At 45.3% G+C, this 13,169-nt stretch overlaps 1 pseudogene; it reads right to left on the bottom strand.

Annotated features, from left to right (window-relative positions):
• Nucleotides 1-786: 786 nt before the first annotated feature.
• Nucleotides 787-2,171, bottom strand: LOC120851445 (annotated as a pseudogene).
• Between the last annotated feature and the right edge of the window lie 10,998 nt (nucleotides 2,172-13,169).

The following is a 13,169-nucleotide window of genomic DNA, read 5'->3' as shown; positions in this document are numbered from 1 at the left end:
TCACGCAGTCACACTTGCACATCCCAAGTTCATCAGCCTCAGGGAGTCAGTTTCCAACTCTGCCTTATTTTCTTCCACTCCCGTCTTTTATATGTGTTCTTTTACAATTTTCCTACCACTCTAGACATGGTAGAAACCTCAAATACATTCACACCTGGATCTGGTTACCCAGTGGTATTACTTGTGTGCAATGAAACAAGAGACCAAAACCACAGGGTGAGTGCACTGGGGGGCGGGGTGGGGGGCGGCGGGGAGTTGGGGGGTGGGAAGACAGGACAGGGACCAGATAGAAAACACAGATGTGCAGATTTCATCAGAAACCAAGTTACCCACCTCCCAAATTTAGAGCAGAAGGCAGCTCCTTGGTACAGTTCAGATCCTTCACCCATCACCCTGGTTCCTGGACCCCCAAAGCAGGGACCAGTGCTGTTACTTCTGAACCCGGGGTCCTCAACAATGAGTCCTGGAAATCTAGAAACACTCCCCTGGAACTGTGTGGATCTGGTGGAAAACAGGACGGGACAAACTTACACTGTCTAGACAGTTAATTTCATGTTACAAAAGAACTAACTTTCAGATTTATTTTTGTAACTTTTTTAAACAGAGAAAACAACATACTCCTTGGGGAAGGGTGAGGGGTTGAGAAGACAGGCCCTGGGTAAAAATGACTACAGCACCTGGAGTTGAGAGGCCTGCCTAGGAGAGCGGCCCCGGGCATGGCCACCGCCCCGGAGACCCACTACCATCTGAGGCGCGGCAGATCGGTTCACGCACCCCGCTGAACTGCTATAGATCCAAGTCATAAAAATCTTCCAGCTCATTGTGAAACAAGTGCCACTCATCTTCAGAGTCTGCCAGGTCATTGTCCCCACCTGCAGCTAAAAGCATAAGCAACATCTCGCCCAGCTCAAAGGTGACAACCTCCTCTTTGCTGTCAAAAGGGTTGCCGTTCTAGTTCCTCGATGAGCTCCCAGAAGTGGTTCCTTTGTTGGGCCCGGTATCTGCTTGCTGTTCCCACTTTCTGTCTCTGTGACTCCTCTCTGGCCATCAGCGTACTGCTGCTACTGCTAAGTTGCGGCAGTTGTGTCCAACTCTGTGCGACCCCATAGATGGCAGCCCACCAGGCTCCTCTGTCCCTGGGATTCTCCAGGCAAGAATACTGGAGTGGGCTGCCATTTCCTTCTCCACATCAGGGTACACATGCTTGTAAAAACAGTTCCCTCCAAATGGGCAGCTCCCACGGCCTTAATCAAAATACCTGCCCACCTTGTTCCTCAGTGCCTCCTTGCATTGCTGAATGAGTTTCTGCTTCTCTTCTTTCTCCTCCACCCAGTACTCACGTGAAATGACAAAGTTAGATGTGATCCAGCATTCTGTGCAGGACTTTACGATCTTGCTTTCAAATTGGTTAGCACTCCTCCACTTGCAAATACACTTGAGACAGTAGGTGTGGCTGCAGTTGGAGAGGATCCCGGAGTGCCATTTGCTGGGGCTGGCTTTCTTGTAGACCACCTCCATGCAGATGCCACACACTATGTCCTTGCTGTGCTACACCGTGAACAAGAGCTCCATGTCCTTCTCATTGGCCTCGATGCAGGATTTTATATGCTGTGACCTCTGGGCAGCATCCACGGGATGGAGGACCTGCAGCTCACACATACCACACGCGTCTCCGTGCAGACAAGCACAGTTCTCCCCATAGTGGCAATCGCCCACCGCGGCATAGGGTGAGAGCTGCTTCTTGGTCTCCACTGCACTTTGTTCCTTCTCCAAGTCTTCCTTGGTCACTGAGCCCTGCAGGGGGGCTTCAGTGGAGGAAGGGGCAGTCCGGCCACAGTAGGGCTGCCCTGGAACAAACTCGATGGTGTTCACTCAGTCTTCTGAATCAGTTCCTACAGTTGCAAAATTTGGAATTTTTGACTCACTCTTGCCCATATTCATTTCAGAGGTTGGTCCAACTGATGAGAGACTCCAGGAAGCAGCAAGGGATGACTTTGAAGTTAGATCTATAGCAGTTGCTTCTTCTTGTTTCAGTGGCTTGCTATGTTCATATCTGGAGTGGTCTCTGTAAACACAGTACCCTCACTGAAAATACACACTATACCATATGGACTATTAGACAGGTCATGTGAGTAGTGACAGTTGTCTCCTTCCTTACAAACTCCATGCATGAAGTACCATCTGGGTTTCTGGTTTGTTTGTCATGCTTTTCGTCTCTCAGGCTTCACAGTGATATCCCTCCTTGCCAGCCCATCTCTACATCTGCAGTTGACCTGCTTAGGGCAGCCGTTGTCACTGCCTGTTCCTTTACCTTTAATCCAGCTGTGTTTTCATACTCAGTATTGCAGTTTTAGAATATAACTGTATACTCACCTTTACCAGTGGGTTTTACATTTTCACGTTAGTAATTAGCGTCTGTTCACTTCAGCTTGAAGAAGTCTTTCAACGCTTCTTGTGAAGCAGGACCAGTGGTGATGAACTCCCTCAGCTTTTGTTTGTCTGGGAAAGTCTTTCTTTCTCCTTTTTTTCTGAAGTACACATCTTCCGGGTAAAGTATTCTTGGGTGGACCTTCTTCCCTTTCTGTATTTTGAGTATGTTATTTTGCCGTCTCCAGATTGCAGAGTTTTAGCTGAGAAATCTGGAGCCTTATCACATTTTCCTTACATATGAGGAATTTTACTTTTGCTGCTTCTAAAATTCTTTCTTTGATTTTTATTAATGTTCTCTTCCCCCTGCCATGCATGCTCAGTTGTGTCTGACTCCTTGTGACTCCATGAGCTACAGCCCACAAGGCTCCTCTGTCCATGGGATTTCCCAGACAAGAATACTAGAGTGGATTACCATTTCCTTCTGCAAGGGATCTTCCCAACCCAGGGATTGAACCTGAGTCTCCTGCATTGGCAGGTGGATTCTTTACCACTGAGTCATCTGGGAATCCAGTGCTATCTAGGAATAGACTTTTTTGGGAACTATGAATTTCATGAACTTGGATGTCCAAATCTCTCCACAGCTTTGGGAAGTTCTCAAGAATTAATATTTTAAATAAGCTTCCTCTCTTCTCTTTCTGGGACTTCAGTAACTGTAGATTGTTTCTTTTAATTGTCTCCCATGGTTCATGTATACTTTCTTCTGCCTCTGTCCATTCTTTTATTTCCTTTGTTTTCTTCTGAATGGATAATTTCCAGTGACCTGTTTTTGACTTCTCAAGGTCTTTTTCTTCTAATTGATCAAGTCTGCTGTTGCTCCCTAGGGCATTTTTCACTTTATTCCCTGTAGTTCCCAAGCTCCAGAATTTCTGTTTACTTCTTTTTTTATAATTTCTACCTTTCAGTTAAGTTTCTCATTTTGTGTGTGTATCAACGCCTTGATTTTGGACTGTCTTTTTGAGTTTTCTTGTAGCCCCCTGAGCTTTCTTAAAACAACTATTTTGAATTATTTATCTGGCAAATCACAGATCTCTGTTTCCGTAGGATTGTGTTTCTTTGGTGGTGTCATGTTTCCTTGTTTTTCCATGCTCCTTGAAGTCTTGTGTTGCTGTCTTTGCATTTGAAGAGTCACCTCCTCCAGTCTTTACTCACTGGCTTCAGAAGACTAACACCTTCCATCAGTTTTGCTCAGGATTCTGAGATTTCTCAGTCTTTTCTATGGATATCCTTGCTTCACACTTCTTGTTTCCTTTTGGAGGGAATTCTTAGAGTTGTATTCTTTGGGCTTTCCAGGTGACATAGTGGTAAAGAACCTGCCTGCCAGTGCAGGAGACCTGGGTTCAATCTCTGGGTGGAGAAGATCCCTCAGAGAAGGAATTGGCAACTCAATCCAGGATTCTTGGCTGGGAAATCCCATGGACAGAGGAACCTGGTGGGCTATAGTCCATGGAGTTGCAAAGAGTCGGCCATCACTGAACAATTTAGCACACATGTATCTTTAGATCCTGCAAAACTGAACTTCGTGCTTCCCTTCTGGTGGTGCCAACTGCTCAAGCGTGTGTGTGTTTCTTCCAGTCTTGCAGAGCCTGACTGGCTTTCTACATGTGCTCACCAGCCATCTGCAGAGGCTCATACTTTCCTTCCCTGGAGGCATCCCCAGGGAGCCAGCCACAGGGTGTGGCACATGGAGGTGCTTGTGGACCAGCAGGGGTGGGGGGAGTTTGCAGGCAGGGTGTCCCTAGTGGGTCATGGGAGTCTTCCTGTTGGAGATGATGAAGTGAAGAGCAGGGTCTGCTCCCCTCTGGTGCTCTCTGAGAGCTTTGGCTGCTGTCCTCCCAACTGCTCCTCACCCCCATCATGCTGCACACTGTGGTGTTCTGCAAGGGACGTGGACGAAACGGGCCTCTATGGCAGTGCTGTGCACTGACCTGGAAGAAAGGCATTCACTCATCTCCTCTCCCTTTTCCCCTGAGAAAGATCATGGACCTCAGTCCCGGCCCTGAACTGTGACCCTTGGGGAAGGGGTGACTTGGTAAAGTGATACTGTTCTTCTTACTTGTGTGCCCAAGACACTCAATGTTTGTGCCAATGGCATGTTGGAACCATTCTGCACTTCCACAAAGGTTCTCTCACTGGTGGGTAATTATTAAAATTGGTGTTCAACACTTTTATATTTAAAATGGATAACCAACAAGGACCTACTGTATAGCACATGGAATTCTGCCCAATGTTATGTGGCAGTCTGGAGGGGAGGGGAGTTTGGGGAGGGTGGATACATACACATGTATGGCTAGTCCTTTTGCTGTTCACCTGAAATGATCACAGCATCGTTAATTGGCTATACCCCAATACAAAATAAAAAGTGTTGCGTTTTTTTTTTTTAATTGGTATTCTTTGGGGAGAAGATTTTTAGAAAATACCCATTCCACCATTTTGATGATGTCTCTCTCCCATACCTACTCAGTCATTTCTAATATTCCCCTTAGGATAAAGAATGCTGAGATGAGCACTACTGTGTCTAGAGCCTTTCCCTACATCCAGGATTATTTCTCTAGATTATTTCTTCAAACAGATATGACTCACTGCAGAGGAAGAGCAGTTATAAGGGTACTGAGACATCCTGCCAAACCATCCTCCTGAAAGCTTCTGCCAATTTTCAGTTCTGCCACCACGAGGCAATCCTGTTTCTTTAATTTCCCTCCTTATCACTGAGAATTACCTGAAAACATCTGCTAATTTTATGGGTAGTTTCCTGTGTCTTCTGATTTCAAATTTGCTCATAGTGTCCCACTTGTCCTCAAAGAGGTGAGCTTGCGTATCTATAAGGCACGGAGAAAGAGTACTTCTCACTTTGCTTTTGTTCAGTGATTGTTAACATAAAAAATTTAAAACACACATTGTGTTCCTTTCCCTGTGATGTATATAATTATTTGTATGTGTGAGTGCGTGGTAAGTCAATTCAGTCGTGTCTGACTCTGTGTGACCCCATGGACTGTAGCCCACCAGGCCCCTCTGTCCATGGGATTCTCCAGGCGAGAATACTGGAGTGAGTTGCTATCCTCCAGGGGATCTTCCTGAGCCAGGGATCAAACACAAGTTTCTTATGTCTCTTGCATAGGCAGGCGGGTTCTTTACCACTAGCAACACTTGGGAAGCCCCAAATTATTTGCATGCTCATTTTCAAATCAAAATCACTAGCTGGTTATCTCGAAAATGAACCAGCGTTCAATCAGACATCATTAGTATTCATACCAGAACCACTATGATCTTCATCATGAAACATCGAGAAGCCCAACCTGCAAAAAGAGTTGGAACAGAGACAATAACTCTAGAAACAAAGAGCACAGCACTTTAAAAGTCCCATAAAATCACCCATTTCTCTTCCTGTGCACCTGCTTTCACTGGTGTGTTCAAATTGAAAGGCGTTTATAGCGAGCCCCAGAGCAGTGCAGGCCAGATGTATGAGACAGTCATTGCCTCAGCCTTCAGCTTGCCTATTACTGTCTGCCATGGAAGGAATGAGGGCAGCTCTTGTCTTTTGTGCATCTCCGAGTCGTTCCCTTGCTCCCACGCTTTGGCACTGGTATCTACACAAACATGGCAAGATACATGATCTGGGGAGACAGGCTCCAGTAAGGATGAGCATGTGTTAATGGTTTTAGCCCAAACAGTGTTTTTTGTCCTCTGTCTTTGGAAATGGTCTCCGTTCAGCCTTGCCACCAGTCTCTGTGGGTAAAGGGCGCCTTGGAGGAGACAGAGTTGAGCCCAGGAGAGCCTGTGGGTTTGTAGTTGGACTTAAACCCAGGATTCTCTTTAAACCCAGGGTTCTCCCCCTTGTGACCCCAGGAGGTCTGTCTCATTTCTCATCTGAGATCCAGAGGCAACACCTTATTTCTGATGCTCTTTCCTTGGTGGTTGGGGTGGTGCTGTGCCTTCAATGGGTTTCTTTAAATTGCACGGATTTACACCTCCATCCAAAGGACCCCTTTTACCCACTCATTGGCACAGTCCAAGGATGAAGATGAAGTGGGTGTGGAGCTTTTCATCTCATGGGGCTGCATATATTTGACTGGTAAAAAGGATGTGATTTGCAATTCATTTTTTAAAAAAATTATTATATGACAATTTAAAAAAATTCTTAATTTTTTTGCTGCACTACATAGTAGGTGGGCTCTTAGCTCCCTGAGCAGGGATCAAACCTGCACCCCATGCATTGGAAGCACAGAGTCTTAACCACTGGACTGCTAGGAAAGTCCCTGCAATTCATCTTTATATGAGAGAGCAACCTGAGTCAGCATCAGTTGGAAAGCTAGTCAGGCAGGCATCCCTGTTGCCAGGATTCAGATCTGGTTTCATTCAGCTCTACTTTCAGATGTGTAGCATCTCTGAGCACATGGCCAGCCGTGCTCACTGTGGCCCGAGAGGCTCTGGCTACTGGGTCTGTAGAAAGGGGAGGGCGGTTGGAGGCGGCTTCCACTCAGCAGAGGGCTGGCATTGTGGGCACCTGGATCTTATTGTGGGCAGATGGAGATGGCCTCTTTAAGAAAGAAAACAACAGAAATTAGTGATAGGAAAAGTCCAGACTGTGTTAAAACAGAGGCTGGTCCTGGCTCCACATTAACTTGCTTTTTGTTCCGAGGAAACTTCTTAAATGCACTGAAGATTCTCTCAAGGTCTGTTTTCTTATCTGAACAACAAGGATTAAAAAGTTTGATACATTGCAAAGTTTTTCTGTATCAAATGAGATAATAAGTGGGAAATGTGTGTGTGCTCAGTTGTGTCCAACTCTTTGCAACCTCATGGACTGTAGCCTGCCAGGCTCCTCTGTCCATGGGATTTCCCACCAAGAATACTGGAGTGGGTTGCCATTTCCTTTTCCAGGGCATCTTCCTGACCCAAGTATCGAAACTTCATCTCTTGAGTCTCCTGCATTGGCAGGCAGATTCTTTACCATTGAGCCACCTGGGAAGCCCAATTAGTAGAAAATGCTTGGTAAAATCAAATCTGTGTGCAAGCTGGTGTGTGGGTATCTGCTTCCTTAAATCTTATATCCTCTTGCCTCTGCCCTGAGACTCCTTACCCTCCTTCCCCAGGTGCGCTGTGGAGTTCCTTCAGAAATGTTAGGCAACAAGTTCTAAATCTTGACAACATAAAAATAAAAATTTATAAGGCTGGGAAGAGAAAACAAAAAGAATTATAAGGTGCTAATGGCTTCATGTTTCATAACAGGGAGTAATTCCATATTGTCTAGAATGGAAATGTCATGTCAGGGAGTTTGTAATTTCCTCGATTCTGTCTCGTTGAAACAAAAATCTGAAGCGACGGACCAGCATTACAGCCCTTGGACAGAACAGCATTACAGCTTTCAGACGGACCAGTGTTACGGCTCCATGTTACAGATCAGTTTTATTTAGAAAGTAAAGGAAAATACATTCTTGAGGCATGAGGACGTACTGACCCAAAAGATGCGAAGAGAAGAGAGGCCCCGGCCCAAATTTAGTTCCTCTTTTTATGTTTTTTTCTCCTCCCCCTGGGCCTGCCCTATGTAAATTGGGCTAGCCAGGAGTGCTGTTTGTTTTTCCTGAGGTCCTCACTCCAGTCCTTGGACCTTCCTTTGTTCAACTTTCACGGGCTTTTCCCTTCCTTGCCTTTTAGCCACCACCATTCTCTGTACTCCTTTTCTAACTACCTAACAGAAACATAACTGAGTACCTACCAAAAAAAAAAAAAAAAAGAATGAAAAGAAATGTTAGGTGAAGGTGATTCTCTCTGGAAGGCCTCTTAGAGGAGTCAGCTCCCCGGAGTAAACACTGCAGGTGTGCAATACAATATTCTTCTTCCTGTAGTGTGAGTGTCTGAATTGTGGTAACTCACACCCCTTAACTGCTTGTATCTCTGACACAGGAGGAGAGAATTACCTTTGTGCTAGTCTCCCCTTCTGGGAGGAAATTGCTGTTTTGTGTTTGGCTAGAATTAGGCACAAGAATAGAAGACATTAGTAGCCTGCATGGCGAGCCATAAAATGGGATTTGGCCCCTCAATCTATTGTGAAATTAGGAGACCAATAAAACAGGGAGCAGAGAACACAACTCACAGAAGGGAAAGATGGATGTGAGCAGATGGTAATGGCATGACTGGTGGAGGCAACAGTCTGAAAGCAGGAATTGTGAGAGTGTCTCCTAATTCAGGACTCAGACTGTACCTGGAAGTGTGTTTTCTTTAGGACTATGTGGTTCAAGGGCTTCCCTGGTGGCTCAGATGGTAAAGAATCTGCCCACAATGTGGGATACCTGGGTTGGAAAGATTCCCTTGGAGAAGGGAATGTCTACCTATTCCAGTATTCTTGCCTGGGAAATCTCATGGAAAGAGGAAGGAGCCTGGTGGGCTACAGTCCATAACGCCACAGAAGAGTTGGGCATCACTGAGCAACAAACGCACAGACAAGGTTCAAAGTCAAGTTTTCAAGCTAGGTTTGAAGCTGAATCCAGCCTCTGTACCCCAATACAGATTTGATTCTCGGAGACAGAGTTTTGGGTGAAGTCGAAAAGAATAACTTTATTGTTTTGCCAGGCAAAGGGGGCCACAGCTGGCTAAAGCCCTACAAAATTGTGTCTTGCTCTGGATAGGTAGTGAGGTTCAGAGGGGGTGGTCAAGGTTCAGAGCGGGTGGTCAGCTCTGGACATTCTTCTGATCAGTGGGTGGTGAGGTAAGTGGGAGTCAGCATCGTCAGCCTTCTGGTTCCAACAGGTCTGGGGTCTCCTTGCTTGTGGGCAGCAGACAGTTAACTTCTCCCACCTGGTGGGGGTTTCAGTGTCTGCAGAGCAGCTCTAAGGTACTGTTGTGTGTGTCCCTTGAGGGGGAACCAGGACCTGTCCCAAGGCTGCACTATACTTTCTTGACTGCTCGTCCCTTGTCTCTGCATCCCCTCCCTTCTCTGATTAGCAACTGTTTGAACCGGCTCTTTGGAACTCAGGGAAGGTCCTAGAGGCTGAATGCAGGTTATTTCCCGTAATCAAGAAAGCAGGGTCAGGGGGAATCAGGGGACTGAGAAAGGCTTTTGGATCCTACTCAGTACCAGGTTTTAAAATAAACAAAGCAAGAATGACACTGGAATGGGCACAGGGTTGTCCCTTCCAGCTATTCGCTCAATGGTGCTCGAACTTCCTTTTAAAGAATCTGTAAATTTTGATCTACTTTTAAGGTTGCAGAAAAGGGTTTCTGTATATCCTTTAACCCCACTCCCCTTAATGTGAACATTTTGCCTACTGTTAGAACAAAAGGCAATGGCAACCCACTCCAGTACTCTTGCCTGGAAAATTCCATGGACGGAGGAGCCTGCTAGGCTGCAGTCCATGGGGTCGCTAGGAGTCGGACACGACCGAGTGACTTCACTTTCACTTTTCACTTTTATGCACTGGAGAAGGAAATGACAACTCATCCTGTGTTCTTGCCTGGAGAATCCCAGGGATGGGGGAGCCTGGTGGGCTGCTGTCTATGGGGTTGCACAGAGTTGGACACGACTAAAATGACTTAGCAGCAGCAGCAGCAGCAGCAGCAAGGCATCAATGTTAGCATAATACAATTAACAAAATAAAGACTTGATTCAAATCTCATCCATTTTGACTCAGTGACTGATCTTGGCAAAAAAGGATGAAAACTGAGTAGATGGACACCCCTGAGACAGGGTCAGTGGTCCAAGACCACCAAGGCTGAAGGGGTGGTTTTACCTGCTGAAAATGACCCTGATGTTGGGAAAGACTGAAGGCAACTCTGGGAGATAGTGAAGGACAGAGGAGCCTGGCAGGCTGCAGTCCATGGAGTCGCAAAGAGTAGGACACGACTAAGTGACTGAATAACAGCAACAACGTCTTGTGGAACTGAGTGTCCTCATCCATAAAAGTATAAATGGGTGAGCTGTCCTCCAAGGCTTTCCTAAGCTCCACAATGTTACTGTTTCATATTCTACTCTGTGAACATAGGCAGCTTGGACTATTTTTGGAGGTAGCGTGGGCAGGAAGTCTATTTGGGAGGTAGTAAGTACATTTTGAAATTTGCAAACCTATCAGCAAAAATGCCATTTGTTGCCTGCAAAGACTTACTGGTTGATTCAGTCTGGCCTACACCTTGATGCTGTAAGTGGCATTACCATTTGCCGATTTCCTCCTATTTATTTATGTGTATGTGTAGTTATTAGATTCTCCCAGTGAAGAAAGGATTTAAGGTGGAATTTCTGCCAGCCTTCAACTTTCATAATTTTTATCCAGAGCACTAGGTGGCAATGTTGTATTTTTAAAATCTCTTTTTTTTAAGAGGCAATCAGTGATGGGTGAGGTGCTAGTTAAGAATAATAATTAAGTTTTCAATTTTAGCTCATTTTGGAATCATATTTCCTTATCATTTCAAATGCAACAAGAACCCCTAATTCTTAGGAGTTGATGTTTGTTGTTATTCTTCAAGATAACAATCCCAATATGGAAGTAAATTAAATTAAAATCTATCCAAAGGTGAAACAGGAATTTGAATTTTCCCTTAAAAGGGAACTGAGAATTTATGCGGACAGTAGTTTGTGAATCAATAGAGAGGTTCTTATTCTTATGGAAGTGTGTGACAAACCTAGGATTAGCCGTTTGTTTGTTTGTCTTTTAGTATATCTGTTTTCAGTGGAAAAAAATATAAAGGCAATTCTAAGAAGCAAAGATGATTTTGGGTCATTATAGCCTTACGATTTGGGAGAAAGAAGGACATAAATCTATCTGAGAGGTAACTCTTTGAAATGAGAACAATTACCCAGGGCACTGCTTACTAGAAAGATGGTGAGTGCCAGAAAGAAAGAGAATTACATGAGATCAAGAGTATGATGAGATGGCAGAGGGTGAGATGGTTGGATGGCATCACTGACCCAATGGACATGAGTTTGAACAAATTCTGGGAGACAGTGGAGGACAGAGGAGCCTGGCAGGCTGTGGTCCATGGGGTTGCATAGAGTTGGACACGACTGAGTGACTGAACACCAGCAACAAAGAGTGTGATGAGTATCCCCAGATACAGGCTCTCAAAACTGTTAATTTAGAGAAGTCATCTGTGAGTCCATGATCTGAGACTGGTTTTCTACAAGCTCTGTTGTGTTGACACTGGGCAGATGGAAGGAGGGTGGATGAGGTGGTGCTAATCTTTTTTGCTCTGTCATTTAAGTCATGAATCCTCAGTTACTGTTAAACACACAGCAGCCAGAGATGTGGAAGGACATTGCCTTCAGTCAGTTCAGTCCCTCAGTCTTGTCTGACTCTTTGCAACCCCATGGACTGGAAAATTTTGAACATTACATGAGATAAGTGCAGTTGTGCAGTAGTTAGAACAGTAGAGTTTGGGAGGACATTTATGGTGCACCATGCTGGCTTCAAAGCTAGGGCCAGCAAGGAGATCCAACCAGTCCACCCTGAAGGAAATCAGTCCTGAATATTCACTGAAAAGACTGATGCTGAAGCTGAAACTCCAATACTTTGGCCACCTGATTCGAATAACTGACTCATTTGAAAAGACCTTGATGCTGGGGAAGATTGAAGGTGGGAGGAGAAAGGGATGACAGAGAATGAGATGGTTGGATGGCATCACCGACTCAATGGACATGAGTTTGAGTAAACTCTGGGAGTTGGTGATGGACAGGGAGGCCTGGCATGCTGCAGTCCATGGGGTCGCAAAGAGTCAGACACAACTGAGCAACTGAACTGAACTGAACTAAACAAGGCCTTCTGTGTTTGGATTTATCTGCTAAAAGGGAGCTTCCATCTCTTAGGATTGCCATGAGAATGCAGTAAATGGGGATTAAAAAAGAGTAAAGTACAGCACTTGGGACCTAATAGTGACTATCGTTGTTCTGCTTTTTTCCTAAAGGTTGATCAAGAATGACCATAAGTTCACCTAACTTGAGTGGCTGGGAAAGTGAGGTTTAGATGTCAAAAGCCAACTCAGACCCTAAAAATGATCACAACTGTATTTTAATTTAATAAATGTTTATATCTTTCCCTAATTCTTATTGCAAGTTCAAAAGTTGTTTTACATTCAAAACGAGTCCTTCTCCTTTAAAAACCCAAGTGAGGTCCTAAGATGGTGGAGGAATAGGATGGGGAGACCACTTTCTCCCCCACAAATTCATCAAAAGAACATTTAAACGCTGAGTAAATTCCACAAAACAACTTCTGAATGCCGGCAGAGGACATCAGGCACTCAGAAAAGCAGCCCATTGTCTTTGAAAGGAGGTAGGAAAATATATAAAAGACAAAAAAAGAGACAAAAGAGGTAAGGAGGGAGCTCCGTCCCAGGAAGGGAGTCTTAAAAAGAGAGAAGTTTCCAAACACCAAGAAACACTCTCACTACTGAGTCTGTGGCGAGCCTTGGAACCACAGAGGGCAACATAACTGGGAGGAAAAATAAATAAATAATTAAAACCCACAGATTACATGCCCAATGGTAACTCCCCCAGCAGAGAAGCAGCGCCAATACCTGCACCCATCACTAGCAAGTGGGGGCTGGGCAGGGAGGCACGGGCTACATTGCTTAGAGTAAGGACCAGGCCTGAATGCCCCAAGGGCAATCTGAGGGAACTAACTTGGGATAGGAAACCGGACTGTGGGATAGCTACAACGTGAAAAGCCCTAACTTAAGACACCGCCAGGCCCACGCACAGAACAAAGGACTGTACAGAGCTAGTCGGCTGCAGATCATCCCCACCGGTGACAGGCAGC

This window comes from Oryx dammah, unplaced genomic scaffold, assembly GCF_014754425.2.
Source record: "Oryx dammah isolate SB20612 unplaced genomic scaffold, SCBI_Odam_1.1 HiC_scaffold_25, whole genome shotgun sequence".
Taxonomy (NCBI): Eukaryota; Metazoa; Chordata; class Mammalia; order Artiodactyla; family Bovidae; genus Oryx; species Oryx dammah.
Note: the sequence above shows the minus strand (reverse complement) of the source record. Positions and strands in the feature narration are given on the sequence as shown.